The sequence below is a fragment of the Heterocephalus glaber genome, unplaced genomic scaffold, assembly GCF_053883595.1.
Source record: "Heterocephalus glaber isolate CG9 unplaced genomic scaffold, H.glaber_assembly_v1.0 deba00001606, whole genome shotgun sequence".
In the NCBI taxonomy this organism is placed as follows: Eukaryota; Metazoa; Chordata; class Mammalia; order Rodentia; family Bathyergidae; genus Heterocephalus; species Heterocephalus glaber.
In genome coordinates this window covers 39,138,138-39,154,018 of record NW_028258377.1, presented here as the reverse complement: position 1 = coordinate 39,154,018, position 15,881 = coordinate 39,138,138, and positions in this window count along the sequence as shown.

Sequence of the window (15,881 nt, the reverse complement as noted above, 5' to 3'; positions counted from 1 at the left end):
ACCTTCTGTTATGCCACAGAAACCTGCCCTCAGCCTTCCCAGAACCTCCCATTCCCTGCCCCTTTTGAGGATCTTGCCCTGTGGATCATCCCTTCCCTCTCCTGAATGTTCAATTTCTTCCTCTCAACTGGATCTTCCCCATCGGCCTACAAACATGTTGAAGCCTCCGTTATGGAACTAAAAACGCTCATCTGACCTCACCAACTCCTGGGTGTCTCCCTTCAACCACAGAGGGCAAGAAAGAGCTGTCTGTCTCCTTGGCTTCGCCTCCCTCCCTGTTCCTCAGACCTTGCAGTTAGCCTTCTAGCTCCTTAACACAAAACCAGATCTTAGTAAATTCTCAGTGATCTCCAAATGTCTAAAATCCAACAACCATTCCTCAGTCTTCTGCCAACTCCCCAAGCTTTTACACCCCAGCAGTGACCCTTCCCCGCTTGGAACTCTCGGGTCTCTTTAGATCACCTCTTTAGATCATCCTTTTTTTTATTCTGTTCACTGAGTTGCTAAGTTGTCCCAACTGGGCTCGAATTTGTGACCCTCCTTGCCCAGCCCCCCAAAGTGCTGGGAGTGCAGGCGTGCACCACCACACGCTGCTCCTTCATCCTTTGGCTCCTTGCTACCCCTGCCCAGGCTTCTTCCTGTCATCCTTCTGTCCCACTCTTCTCATTAGTCAGCAATGGTTGGAGATTCTTCAAAGCTCAGCCTTAGGATATCGCTTTCCTCTTCTTGTTCTATAATTCTTCCCTATGCACAGATGACCCACAGATTACTCTCTTTGTCCCTGTCATTCCTCCTCAGCTGCAGACTGCTCAGTCTACATCTCCAGTTGAGTGTCCACACATACCTCAGTAGCAACAAGGAGAGATTATCCATGGCTTAACTCACCAGAAGCCTTGGAGTCATAAATAGCTCCTCCCTCTCCCTTGTTCCCAGACCCTATCTATCCATATCCCAAGACTGTTCAGTTCTGCCACCTAAATCTCTCTAATCCACCATTTTCCTCTCTTCTGTTTCACTTGAGTGATTACAACTCTTTTTCAGTCGGCTGCCTCTCCGAGTTTGCTCCTTCCCACCTCTCCTCCAATGGCAGTCTCAGTAATCCTCACAAATACAGATACGCACTCATGACTTGCAGCTAAAGAAAGTGTACTGCTCTTAGGAAAAACCCTAAAAATGGTCTATAGGGCCCCATATGCTTTGTGCTTATGTGTCTAAGCACATTGATATTCCTCTGGTCTCTCTAACTGACCATACCCTCTCCAGAAAAATTTCCCCCTCCCTTATTAAAGCCTTCAGAATCCTTCAGATTCTCTCAAACAGAAGGATTCTCCTCACTTCCCTGACCAGGCCAGAACTTGCCATAACAGCCTTTCATGTCCCTGTGTGCTCTGTAACACTGGCCATAGTGGGTAGTTGAGTAAGTGAATATTGTCTTCCCTCATTGGCCTTGGAGCTCCAGAAATACATAAACTATGTGTGTCTTTGTCCATCACCCTTTTCTCTTCATCCGCTACAGAAATAGACTCAAACTATTTCCTGACTACATGAAGGGATGGATATACTCTATAGACCTTGTTCTGTGAAGTAGGTTTTGGTAGGCTAAGGTCTCCATAGGGTCTCAGAGTCCCAGAACCTGAAGACCCCATTATGGGTCAGATATCCTCCTAGAAATCTGAGCCCCTGAAAAGAGGAAGGACTTGCTAAGAGTAATGTCTTGGTCTCCACTTCCCCCTGCTTTGCAGGAGGTGACCACTTATTCATTCATGTGTTTTGTCCCTCTAATTGCCCCTACCTGAAATATACCATCTCTAATTTTGGCCTTATGGTCCCACTTTATTCACATAAACCACAGAATAAGATCTTCAGCCTCCATCCTAGTCCCTTCCTAGGAATGCCATAACAAATTACCACAAACTGTGTCTTAAAACAATGAAATTTAGTCTCACAGTTCTGGAAGCCAAAAGCATGAAATTAAGATTTTTTACAGGACTGCACTCCCTCTGAGGGATATAGGGATATATTCTTTTCTGTCTTAGTCACTTTCTTGTTGCTGGAAGAAAATACTCAACATCCACAACCTAGAGGAGAAGTCTGGCTCATGATTTCCATCCATGGTCCACTGGTTCCAAGGCTTCTAAATGGCAGAGTGCAAAGATAGAACAGCAATAGTTGTTCCACCCATGGCAGCCAGGAAGCAGAAAGAAGGGAGGAGCCGGGGAGGGAGATATAACTGTCCAGGTTCCCAATGACCGACCTCCAACCAGCCCCTCTCCCAAATAGTACGTTCAGCTACTGAACTCAATAGATGAATCCACTGATGAGTGTAGCACTCCCATGATACAAGCACCTTCCAAACACATAATTTGAAGGGAACATTTCAGACCTAAACTATAATATTCTGCCCTTGCCACCCTTGCCCCAAGACTCATGTCCATCTCGATATGCAAAATGCATTTAGTTCATCTCTAAGAGTCACCAAAGTCATAATAGTTTCAGCATTGCTGAAAAGACCAAGTCCAAAGTCTTTTCTTAGACTCAAGGCAAACTCTTAGCTTTGATCCCCTGTAAAAATCAGAAAGAAAGTAACATACTTCCAACATACAATGGCACAGGGTAAACATTCCCTTTTCAAAAAGGAAAAATAGGGATATAAAAAGCAATCAGACCAAAGTAAGACCAAAATCCAATAGGGCAAATCCCGGAAGCCCAACATCTGGGAAAAGTTGTGGTGAGACATGAGTTCCAAAGGGCTTGGGCAGTAATATCCCTATGGAAGTGCCAGTTACAGCCTATACGGCCTCTGTCGTGGGTAGACTCCACTGGTTGCCTGTGGCTTTCCTCAGCAGATGATCCACATTTCTGGCATCTCCAATTTCACAGAGTCTGCACTGCACTTTGACCTTCACTCTCGCAGCCTTATACACTGTTCTCTCAGGTACATATTGGCTGGCCTCCCAGGCCTTCTTCTTAAATCTGGGTGGAAGCCTCTTTGAGCCCACAACGCTTGCATCCTGAATGTCTGTAAAACTAGCACCACATGGATGATGCCAGGGTCTGCCACCAGCTCAAGCAGTAGCTAGGTCCCCTCGTACTATCTCTGCAGTGGCTTCTGAGTGCCTGTGTGGCTGAATTCCAGGAAATACTTTCCCAGGCAGCCCTGAATGAGCTGGGCTTCCTGGGGCTCTCTTCTCAAAGTAAAGGTTTACACTTTTACAAATTTGAGATTGTATTTGTTGGGTCTTGCTGATTCCTGAGATGCCTTCAAGCCATCTTTCTCATTGTCTTGATACAAAACACTTGGGTTCTTTTTAATGCTAATATTTTTAGAGACTACACTCTCCGTGGCCTCAACCTTGTACCTGCTTCCTTTCTGATGAAATTGCAAACTTTTCACATCTGCTTTTGGTTCCTGATTTTCACTGTAGATCTGGGTAAGAGCAGCCAGCAGTACCCATGCCACAGTCTGAATGTTGAGCTGCTTTGAAATTTCATCCATCAGAATAATTAGTCCATTGTCCTAAATCTCAGTCTCCGACAAAATCTGAAGACATGGACAAAATGAGGACAAATTTTCTGCCACGGTGTAACACACACGGCCTCTAGTCCAAATGTCAGTGGAGTTGTCAACCCCTACAGAAAACCTCTTGAGCCTGGCCTTTACTGTCTGCATTCCTTTTAGCATTGTAGTTTTCTGAGCTCTGACAAGAATCTCCCATCAATCTTTGCTTACTCTGTGTACAGCTTTGTAAGGCTTCTCTAGCTAACATCTCCAAATCTTTCCAAACTCTTCCCACAGGCCAGTTCCAAAACCTTTTAAGCTACATGGTGAAGTACAGTCACAACAAAAACTTCACTTCTCTGGTAACAAGATCTATCTTAGTCACTTTCTCCTTGCTGGAACAAAATACCCAACACCTACAACTTAAAGGAGAGGTTTATTTTGGTTCACAATTTCAGAAGTTTTAGTCCATGGTCGGCAGGCTCCAAGGCAGAAATAGTGTGGTGAAAGGGTCTGGGTGGAACACATGTGCTCATCTCATGGAAGATAGGAAAAGTGAGAAGAGAAGACCCAGGGGAAGGAGATAGTACCCTTCCAGGTCACTCCCCCAGTGACCCACCTCTAACTAGGCCTGACCTCCTAACAGCGCATTCATCAATGAATGAATTCACTGATGACTATAGTGCCTCACTCACCTTCCAAACACATGAGACTATGGGGCAGAGGGAATTTTAGATATAAACCATAACACTTGCTCCTTTCAGCTTCCGGTGGCTTCAAGTGTTCTTTGGCTTTCTGCTACATAATACCAATCTCTGTCTCTGTCTTTGTGTGGCCTTCCCATCAGTATGAGCATCTTCAGCTCTTCTATCCCTTATAAAAATGCTTGTCATTGAATATAGAATCTAAGAAAGTAATTCAGAATAATCTTATGACTGGTAACTTAATTATATCTGTAAAGTCTTCTTTTCCAAATAAGGTCAAATTCATAGTTTTCAAGAATTAGGAAAAAAAAAAAGAATTAGGACATGGATACATCTTTCTGAAGGACCACCATTCACCCAACTACACACAACATTCTCTCCTGTCCTCAAAGGCTGCTGGACCCATGTAAATCCATGACTCTCAGTTCTGAATCTTCAGCATGGCCCCATTCCAGACTCACACAGTCACAATTTTTTCCTTGTGTCCACTCGTTCCTGAACTTTTTCCTCTGTCCTGAATAAGAAATATGAAGTGCCTTGATCACTTCATGACCCAGCCAGCTGCATGTTTTTTTCCTTGGAGTCTGAACTTAAGATGGAGCCTTGAACATTCTCAGGGATTGATAAAAGTATTTAGGTTATTACCCCAAAACAGTGAAAGAAACTAGCCCTGACTCTCTCTCTGTATTCATGCCTAGGTAGAACATTCCCTGTCTCACTATCTGCCATGAGGATGCACTGTAGCCTCCTCTCATAAGTTCCCTAAATAACTTCTTTAGATTTATCACCTTGTGCATTTGATGCTTCTTTCTTCAAAATCCCAACTTATCTCGTCTCTGGATAGTTTGGGTAGTCCCTTACAGGAATTCCCTTGCCACCACTCTTAGGGTAATTCCAATCATAGGTTTGCCCAAGTAAGATGAAGCAACTACCCATACCCCACTCTACCCAAACTGCTTCTGTTCCAGCATTTTCTGTTACCTCTGGAAATCTCCCAGTCATTTCCCTGTTCATCCCTACTGGAGATCGTACCTGGTAAATCTCTCTTAATCTAGTCACTTCTCTCCATGCTGCAGCCACAGTCCAAATTCAGGACACACCACCTCTCACCTGGATAATTCATCCTGGCCCACCACTTCTACTTAGCCACCTTGACCTTATTCCATTCCACTGGCAGGGTGTTATTTTAACAACAGTTCTGATTACATCATTTCCATATGTAGAAGCCCTCAAAAGTGTTCCACTGCCCCAAGGATAGACAGACGTAAGTCTTACCAAGATTACCAATTTCCTTTATTGAGTCCTGATGCCATCTTATATCATGTGCAGCTTCAAACTTGATGTTCCAACCACTCCGTGTACTTCTCAGTTTCCTAGCCTTTGAATGTGTCATTTCTCCCGCCTGGGAACACTCCCCTCCCAAAACACTGTTCCTTTCAGGAGCCTTCCCTGGGCCCAGCCTGAGGCAGGTCCAGCCATAGGTCCCACAGCTTCTCATGGGTGAGTTTCATGCATGTTACTGACATCATTCAATGTCTACTTTCCTTCACCATTATGCCTCTGTCCTGTTCATCACTGTGTCTCTAGATCTAGCACAAGTTCTGGTGCCAAGGCCCTGCACAAGAAGCAGTGAACAAAAATACATGAATGGACACCCTCACACCTACACTGTTGTGGCTTCCAGGAGAGCTCTCTGAGCACACTAGTCTATATCACTTAGGGAATCCATAACCATTTTGAACAGTCACACATTGTAGACTCACAACCCTTCTTCCTAAATCCATTGTATGAGTAAAGCCACACCCCCTTCCCATGGGAGCTCTATTGTGTTCATTTACTCAATAAACAGCTGCTGATTACAAACTGAGGCCCAGACTAGAGATTCCAGGGTCTATGAATGTCAAAGTGGCTCTGTATAGTGGGGAAAGTTGGCAGGTTAATGAAGGCCCACACAGCAACCTTGTCCAGAGAAGGAAAGGTACCACCCCAGTGGTGAAGGACACTAGATGAAGGTACTGCATGCCTAGACTCAGTCCTAGAGACATCCTCAGGTTCAAGGTCAGACTTTGATCCCAGTATGGCCTGGAAATTGCCAAATGAGGCTCCAACCCCATGCTGTCCCTAGGTAACATCCCTTACCAATAGCTCTTTGAAGCAGGCTGGACTCATCTTCCTGTCACCCCGTCCCTAGGGAAGGACCTGGTGTTACCCTACCAGGGATGGCAAGACATCCGTGTTGGGTGCACAGGTAACTGGTTAAGTGGGAGGGGGATATAGTTCTCCCCTCTAAACAGGGGCCTCCTCAACCTGCCCTGCCTTCCCTCCCCCAGCTGGCTTATACAATAATCTCTATCCTGGGGAAGGGGAAAGGGGTGCGTTCTGCTGCTTCACCCTGAGGCCTCTCTGACTGCTGATGACTTTTGCAGGCCCTGGTGGCCACTTCAGCAGCTTGAGGCCAGGTTAGGATTTTTGAATACTGGCATTGTGTGGACTTTCGCAGAGCAGGGTCCCCAGGACCAAGCAATGCTATATAAAGGGAATTCTGTATATCGATACCTGTCTCTATCCTTCAGCACATTTAGCTGTCCACTGGACTCTGGGATCAACCTTCTACCCACCCCAGCTTCCTTCCCTGAAAGGCTGAAGAAAGACTGGATGTGAGACAGGGGGCAGGAGATACAGCTTGAGTGGGGTCACCTAGTGGTGGCCCTAGTCCTTCAGAGCCATGCTACTCTGGCAGAATCCCCAGAAGGCAGCAATGCTAACCCTGGGCAGAGCCAAGTTGGTCCCTGGAGAGCCCTCTTCCCTGTCTCCCAAATCCCTGAACTATTTGGTGGCTACAAAATCCAAAGCAGGCTCCTAGAATGACTAGAAGTTCCCTCTCAGGGGCCTCCCACATGGGGCACCACCACCCAGGACGGCAGAGCCAGTACAAACTTAGCTGTCATTACGGAGCTGTAATTACCCAGCAGATCTGCAGTGCGTCTCCCAAGGGGTAGATAGTGATCTTGGAGTTCAGCTTCCCTCAATTATGCCTCCATCCTGGGCAAAAGGCTGTGCACAGTGCAAACACCCATGGGCCAGGAGTTAAACTAGGTGCTTACAAATCCTGAAATGCTGATACTCTAAAAATTATTATTTTAGCCAACTTGTCCTTACTCCTTCAGCTCTGAGCCTTTGTTGAGCCTGGGTGGGATTAGGGACTGCTGAGGATGAGGTGAGTGTTTGAAGACAGCTATTGGACCTCTGACTTAGCTACTATTTAAAAGGCTGAAGTTCACTGGTTTTTACATTTTTGAGGTGTTATCAAAATGCCAGGAAGCCAGTAGAGCAGAAGGTGAAGGACTAAGAAAAGATAAAGGTGCAGAAGTCCCAGGGGCAGATTGCCTAGGACTTCATGGGCCACAAAAAAGGGTTGGGATCTGATGCTGATCAGGCAATGCCACCCCAGGGTGACACAAGAGGGGAGCAGGGTCAGATTTGGGACTTCGGAAGTGCTCCTTGTCTACAGTGGGGGAGAAGGAGGGGAAACAGTTTGGTGGTGTCCAGGGAGGGGGCATGTGGAGTCTTGGTGACAGCTGATGGGGACCTGAACTGGGGAATGGCAATGCATATAGATGGAATTGAGTAGATTTAAGAATCAGTGATGTCATCCCAGGCTCCTAGGGCAGAGAGGGTGAGCCGGTCCCGGCACCCAGAAGGAAGCTCCCCAGCTGCCATCCCAAGCTCCTAGGGCAGAGAAAGTAAGTCATGTGGGCGCCAGAAGCACCCCCCCCACCCCGCTGTGGAAATAAGACGACACATAAACAAGCCTCAAAAACAGACTTCCAAATCACCTACAGCCACCCCAAAGGGAAACCAGATGGAACACTCTGATACTCAACCACCTGAACTCTCTGAACTGGCAACAAAAGAGGATCTGGGAAAAATGAAATCAGAAATAATTACTCAGATAACAGCAAAGATTTTGCTCATGGTGCAAGACATGATTAATAAATCTAGAGAGGGCACAGATAAAAAAATAGAGGATCTGAGGAACATGATGGAATCCCAACATAAGAAACAAATGGAATCCATAAAACAGTTACAAACAAATTTCCAAGAGATTAAAAACTCCATCGAAAGTCTGTGCAGCAGAATGAACCAATGTGAGGATAGAATTTCACATATAGAAGATAAGATTGCAATTAGTGACCAGGAAAAGAAAAATTGCTTTAAAATTGTAAGGGAACATGAGAAATCAACCCAGCAGCTGCTAGACGATGCAAAGAAGAATAACATAAGACTGATTGGAATCAATGAAGAAAGAGGAGAGAGTGCAGATGACATAAAAAAACTCTTCACAGAAGTGATGGCAGAAAAACTTCCCAAGCAGGGGAAAAGAACTTGACATACAGATAAGTGTGGCTTATAGGACTCCAGCTAGCCTTGATCAAAAAGAATCTACACATAGGCATATAATAGTTAGGATTCCAGAAATCCAACAGAAGAATAAAATTCTAGAAACAGTGAGAGAAAAGAAACAAATCACATACAAAGGAAAGCCCATCAGAATCACTGCAATTCTCAATGCAAACCCTCAAGGCAGGAAGAGCTTAGAGAGATGTATTTCAAGCCCTAAAGGAAAACAGCCTCCAACCCAGATTGATGTACCCTGCAAAACTATCTTTCAAAATGGATGGAGAAATAAGATACTTTCATGATAAAGAGCACCTCAGCAACTTCATAAATACCAAACCAGCACTCCAAAACATTTTAGGCAATACCCTAGGAAAAGACAATGAGGATCACAACCCCAGGAAACCCAGCAGAATGAATCCACTGGGTGTGACAAATTAAACGCAAAGGGGGAGAATCCAACAAAAAGAAGTCATGACAAGGCTTTTAAAACTTTTGACTTCATCTCCCTAATGAGTGTATAATTCAGTCTTATTATTGTACTGATTAGTATTTTTCTGATTCTAGAGTTGCACACCATTCCTTGTGCTATACTGGCTATTTATCATCTTCTTATGTCTCCATTTTAATTGGGTTGTCTATTAATGAGCTCTAAGAGCTCTATATATTCTGCTCATAGGTTATATGCATTGGAAATATGGTCTGTTTAAGGACTACTTTTCATTTTAATGATGTCATTTAAAGTTCTAAATTTTGATGGAATCTCATTTATCAATTTTTTTCTTTTATACTTCATGTTTTTTGTATCCTAGGTAGTTCTTGCCTACCCTGAATTCATAAATATTTTCCCTTATAATTTCTTTTTAAAGTTTTATACTTTTAGGCTTTCTTATTTAGGTTCATAGAGCCCTTCAAGTTATTTTCATGTATGGAAAAAAAGGGTTGAGGTTAATTTTTTATATACGGATATCAGGTGTTCTAGTGCCATTTGCTGAAGACACTATCTCTTCCTCGGCTCTTGAATCGAGTTTATATTCTATAAAATGCTAATATTAAATAATCTTTCAAAACTCAGTGGACCATCTATGTGTGGTTCTATTTCTAGATTCTCTGTTTTATTCCAATGATCTATATGTCTTTCCTTACACCAACACTGCCTTGATTACTGTAGCTTTAGAAGAAGTCTTAAAATTAGGTACTAAATGTCTTCCAACACTGGTTTTTTGTTTTTTTTTTCTTTTTACTTTTCTAGGTCTTTTGTACTCCTACATAACTTTTAAATTTCAATATCCAGTTCTCCATTTATAGCAAGTATACACAGACCTGAATTTTTATATATACCTTGTGTTCTCTAATCCTGCTAAATTCAAGTACAAGTTCTAGGGGCTCCTAGAGATTTCTTAGTATTTTCTCTGTAGATGATCATTTCATCTACATATAAAGATTTTGCTTCTGCCATGCCAATCCTATCCTAGTTGTGTCATTTTATTGCCAGACTATTTTGGTGGGGACTAGGTTTCAAAGTTTAATGGACAGATAAAGAGTAAGCATATCTGCCCTTGTTCCCCACCTTAAGGAGAAAGCATTGTATCTTCTCCATTCATACAAGGCGTTCTCGCTGGAAGTATGGAGTACATGTCTTTAATCTGTTGAGAAGGTTCTGTTCTACTTCTAGTCTCCTGATAGCTTTTACCATGAACAGCTGTAGAATTTGGTCCAATACTTTTTCTCCAACTAGTGACAGGATCGTATGGCTTTTTCCTTTCCTCTGTTAAAATGATGACTTTTGGGGGTGGATCTTCCCGTGCTGAACCAACACTGCCATCCCTATAACAAAACTACTTTCTACATCCTGCCAGATCTGACTTCTAAGAGTTTCTTTTGTTAAACAAATTTCTATCTATGTTCATACTTTTTTCTTCTATTCTCTTTATCCAGTTTTAGGATTAGCACAATGCTGATTTTCTAAAATGAGGGGAGAAGTGTTCCTTCTTTTTTCTGCTTTAAATGTTTGATATCATTTATCAGTTAAAATGTTTATGAGCCTGCTGTTGTCATATAGGTAGGTTTTCAAGCTAGGAATATACTTTCTTTAATAGATGCTATTCAAATTTTATATTTCCTCCAGAGTTAGTTTCATTAATTTGTCTTCTAAGTTACTTCTTAGAAGTCGTGCAATTTATTTCAAAAAAGATTTTTGTAATATGATTTCTATATCCTTTTAAATTCTGTAAAGTCTGTGGTAATGTCTCCTAGATCTTAATATTGTAATTTTAAAAATGTATAACTGATATTGTGTAACAGGAAGAAAAGGTCTAAAAGAGCAGGGGAACTGGGAGGGGTAGGGGAAGGGAAAAAAGGGAAAGGAAAAAATATGAGAAGAGGAAAAAAATGGAAACAAGGTCTTTGCAAATAGGGAAGGGTGGAGGGGGTGAAGGGAGAGCAGGGGAAGGGGAAAAAAATAAGAACCGAGAGACTCATGTAATGGTACGAGATCCCAATGATGAATGTAACTGTATTGTATACCTAAAATGTACCAATAAAGTTAATGGGGGCGGGGGGAAGAATCAGTGACGTGGTAAAATAGAGAGGGCTGTATTCCTTCACTCATTTATTCGATAAATACCTGTTGACTGCTCTTCCCCTCTTCTGAGCTCCCCTTCAGGGAAGGGGCTTTATTTCTCAACCAGGTCCCCTTAGCTTTGCCAGCCACGGTAGGCTGTGCTGACGGAAATTACTGACAGCCCTGAGGGAGTCAAAGATTGAGGAATGAAATTTGCCTACCCAGGGAAACCCTCTGGGTGGGTCCGTGCTGACTTGGAACCCTAATCACACTGTCTGCGCAAGGCCTTCTGATGACAGGCTCATCTCTGCCTCTCCCAGCACCACCCTTCCTTCCTTGCACCTCACTTCCCTCTCCTTTTTTTTTTTTTTTTTTTTTTTTTGGTACCGGGGAGCGAACTCAGGTTTTTACGCTTGCGCAGCAGGCGGCGAAACCTCTGAGCTAGATCCCTGGCCCTCCCTCTCCTATTTTTAAATGAAAGTGCCTCATCCTGCTGGAGTGGCGCATTTGCGTGTAAGGCGCCTTATAACCTTGGCGATATAAGGAGTAAGACTGGGGTCAATGACTCCACCCAGAAATGACTGCAGTTGGATCAAGTGCGAGCCTGGGGCTCGCTTCCACCACAGACATGCTGGGTTTGCATATTAGTTACAATGCTTTCCATTAGATGGAAATAAAGTGAATTGGAAAAGGCGTATCTTCGCTAATTTTTACCAAAATCACGTCCACTGCCATTTAACCACAGGAGCCTGAGTCACCGTTGCAATTGAGGGCTGCTCACACCTGCCTCCAGCACTTATTCCCTTTGTGGCCCCACCCCTGCCTCAACTTCCCTACTCATCTCAGCTCTGGTTGCAGCTCTGATGCGCCCCCCGCCCCTTGAGTGAACACCGTCATCTGAACTAGCAGGCTAGCCTTGTGCTCTGTCCCTGTGGGGCACTGCCCTGCATCTTTGACTTGCTACAACCAGGCCAGGACACTCACTTCCCTGAAGGTCCTACCACCTCATACCACATGTGTCTTATTCTGGCACATCCACATCCCACTTAAGCACATTTGGTACTTACCCATATAAGAATATGGCTGAGCTTCAGTTGACTGGTTTCTGTGACATTTGCTATCATTCAGTATTTATACTTTCGTTTTTTGTAATTCTCTGAGAAGCTTGATGATCTTTTTACTTCTAGTGTCTGAAAACAGAATGACTTGGCCAGAGGGTTGCATGCAACCAACACACAGACACACACCATGCCCGTGTGTGCACGTTTGCATGTGTATGCAGGTGCACACATGCACAGAGGGGTCACACACACGATGAGTTTATGGACCTGTTCGTTCACATATGAGGATGAGGTTCTGTGAACTTTGTCCTTCATCCTCCAACTCTGTCCTTAACATTGACCCTGACCCAGAACCTAATGTTGACTTTAAACCAGAATCTGACTTATGCCTCCCTGACCTGAAACAGCTGTCCAAGGGGCTGGAATCAGGAAGCTGTCTGGCTTCATCAACTGCAGAAATCAAAGCCCATAGGGAGTAGGGACAGTGTGGACGGTATGTTTCTGTGGCTGAAGGTTGAATGATCCAGGGGGTGAAGATGGACAGATGGTCTTCTCACAGTGGCTGAGCCTTCAGACACTGTCGCGAGGTGGTTGTTTTTTTTTTTATTGGTACCGGGGATCGAACTCGGGTCCTTTCGCTTGTGAGGCAGGCCCCAGAACCACTGAGCTACATCCCCGGCCACTTCAGACACTGTCATTGTGGCCGCAATCTTGGGCACAAGCAGTGCTCTCGGGTCAACAGTCACCCAACAGCTGGAGGCCAGGTCAACCCTCTGCCCTCACCTAGACCTGGCACTTTATCTGTATTCCATCAGAGGAGACCAACGGCTATTTGTGTCCCAGGGCAAAGGTATCTGGGGTCTTTGGGGAGGATCCTTGGCAAATTCCTCCCACGGCTCCCTTCCTGCCAAGGGCTGCATCTGCAAAACTAAGGATGGCCACGAGAGGGTGCATGGAGCCCACCGTGGAACATTCGGCTGTAAGAACCCCTCAGGCTTGCTCAAAAAGCCTTTCCGGGTCTGGTCTGGCACACCATCCCGCAACCTGCCAACGTTTAGTGGGACCCTTAGTTATAGCTATGTAATCATAGGCAACTGGGCAGATAGAAAAGTTTTCCAGACCCTAGAGAATGACCCAGTGCTGGGACCTCTATGGAAGGGAAGGCAGGGATGGTGTTGGGAAGGTCTAGAATCCTTGGCATGGCCCATGGACAGCAGGGCTCTTCACAGCCAGCTAAGTTGACTGGAAGCTTTGGGGGCATCTCAGGCTATAGGAGTTCTTAGCCAAAATCAAGAGCTAGTACTGCCGTGAAGCTAGGAAAGGAGGTGGGAAGGCCATTGGCAGAACTCTCGACATGCCCAGAGTATTCTGGCTCCTGGCAACACGAGCCCTAGAGGAGAGAGAGGGGCTGGAGGAGCAGGACAAGCTGTTCTCATCTGGTTCCTATGATGCTCTTGCATGCTCCTATGATTGAGCAACTAATTTATGGAATTCTTTCCTTATCCCAACCTCACACTTGCCCCTTGCCCCTTCCCTGGCTGCTGGGCTATGCAAACAACATCAACAGGTTCTCCTCCCTGTAACTTCCAGTTGGTTCAGCCAATGGTATTAGCAAGTATTAGGTGGGTTTTGAGGAAGCTGCCGGCAACTATACATGAAGGCCTAGCTCACAGTTCTCTAGTTGCAGGACTGACTTTGAGGAAATTCGCCAGCTGTCCTTGTCTCACTGAAGGGCAGCAGACCCATCTGCTCTGAAAGTCTTCCCTACTAAATCGCTCTGCGCAGGCCTTGGGAGCTTTCTCCGCCTTCACACAGTCATTACACATTCATTGACACTGCCTCTGTCCGCAGTCCTGGATCCCACGGACATGGATAAGTCAGACAAAAAGCCCTGCCTTCATGGAGCTCCTTTTGTTTTTGTTTTGTTTTTGTTGCAGAAGTGGAACACGGGCTGACGGAGCCTACGGAAGGGGCATCTCACTTGGTGAGGTCAAGTCGGGGCACAGGTGTGGGCTCCCTGCGTAGCTGGCCAGGGGAAGAGCTAGGTGTCTGGAAGAATGATGGTATTTCAAAACAGGACACAGAGTGAGCAAAGGCTGGAGTTAAGGCATGGGTGAATCACATGGAGACGCAGTACTGGGTTGTGGAATTTATAACACACAAGATGTCTGTCAGACATGTTATAAACTCCACAGTGTATTATTGTGAGATTGTACATTGACACGTTAGTCAATAGTCATGTATTTTACCCACATATTTTCCCCTTCTAATATCATTCCTTCCTCCCTACAAATCCCTGTTTAGAATTTCTATAGGGATGTTCTGCTGTCCACAAATTTGGCCTTTGTCAGAAGTATCTTTCACTTGCCTTCATTTTGAAGGATATTTTCCTGGAAAAAGAATGTTAGCAGGGCTTTTTCTCTAGTTTAAAAATATTCTAGGGGCTGGGGATTTAGCTCAGTGGTGCCACTGCCTGCCTCGAAATCGAAAGGTCCTGAGTTCGATCCCTGGTACCAATAAATAAATAAATAAATAAATCATTCTATTGTGTACAAATTTCATCACTTCTGTTGAAAAGAGGGTAGAATGTTATTATGGCTCCCTTATGCCCCATTTGGACTACTTTGAAGATTTTCCCTTTGTTTTTCAGTTGACTATAATGTGCTTACAGGTAGTTCTTTTTGTACCTATCCTACTTGAGTTTTTTCTTTTTCCTTTTAATATTTTGAAACTGCAAGTTGATGTCCAATCTGCTGTTAAATCTGTACCACAAATTCTTAATCTTATTTATTTATTTATTTTAGGAACCAGGGATCGAACTCGGGATCTTTCGCTTTCGAGGCAGGCAGTGGCACCACTGAGCTAAATCCGTGGCCCACAAGTTCTTAATTTTAGATCTATTTTTACTTTTATGTGTCTATGTGATTCCTTTTGTTTTGTTTTTTGAGACCGGGTCTTACTATGTAGTGCAGGCTGGCCTTGAGCTTGTAGCAATCATCCTGCTTCAGTGTTGCAAGTGCTGGGATTAAGGTGTATGCTACTACACTTGTATTCCTTTTTATATATTGAAATTATATTTTTAATCACTCTTTTCTTAAACATTTTAATCATATAAATTTAAGTCCTTTACTTCTGAGACATTGATTTCTTTTTGTTTTCTCTTAATTTTTTATTGGGCTTTTTCTTTTCTTTTTTTTTTTTTTTTTTTTTTTGTTACTGGGGATCGAACTCGGGACCTTGTGCTTTCGAGACAGGCAATGGAACCACTGAGCTAAATCCCTGGCCCTTCTTTTCTTTTTTCACTGGTACATTTTAGGTATACATAATGATAACATTTATCATAGGGAATTTGCACCTGTATGTGATTTATCTTTTTTTTCCATTCCCCTCCCTTCCCTTCAACTACTCGTCCCCGTCTTATTTACCAAAGCTTTGTTTCCATTTTTTCCCTTCTATTCTCTTTTTTTCCTTGTCCCTTCCTTTGTTTCCCTTCTCATTTGAACATTTTCTTCCCATTCCCCAATATCTATTATATATTTTGGTCCTTATTTCCACTTTCAGTTTCTCACACCAGAGAAACAATGTGGTATTTAAACATGAGTGTCTGATTTATTTCACTTATGAGCATGGTCTCAAGGTCCATCCATTTAGCTAGA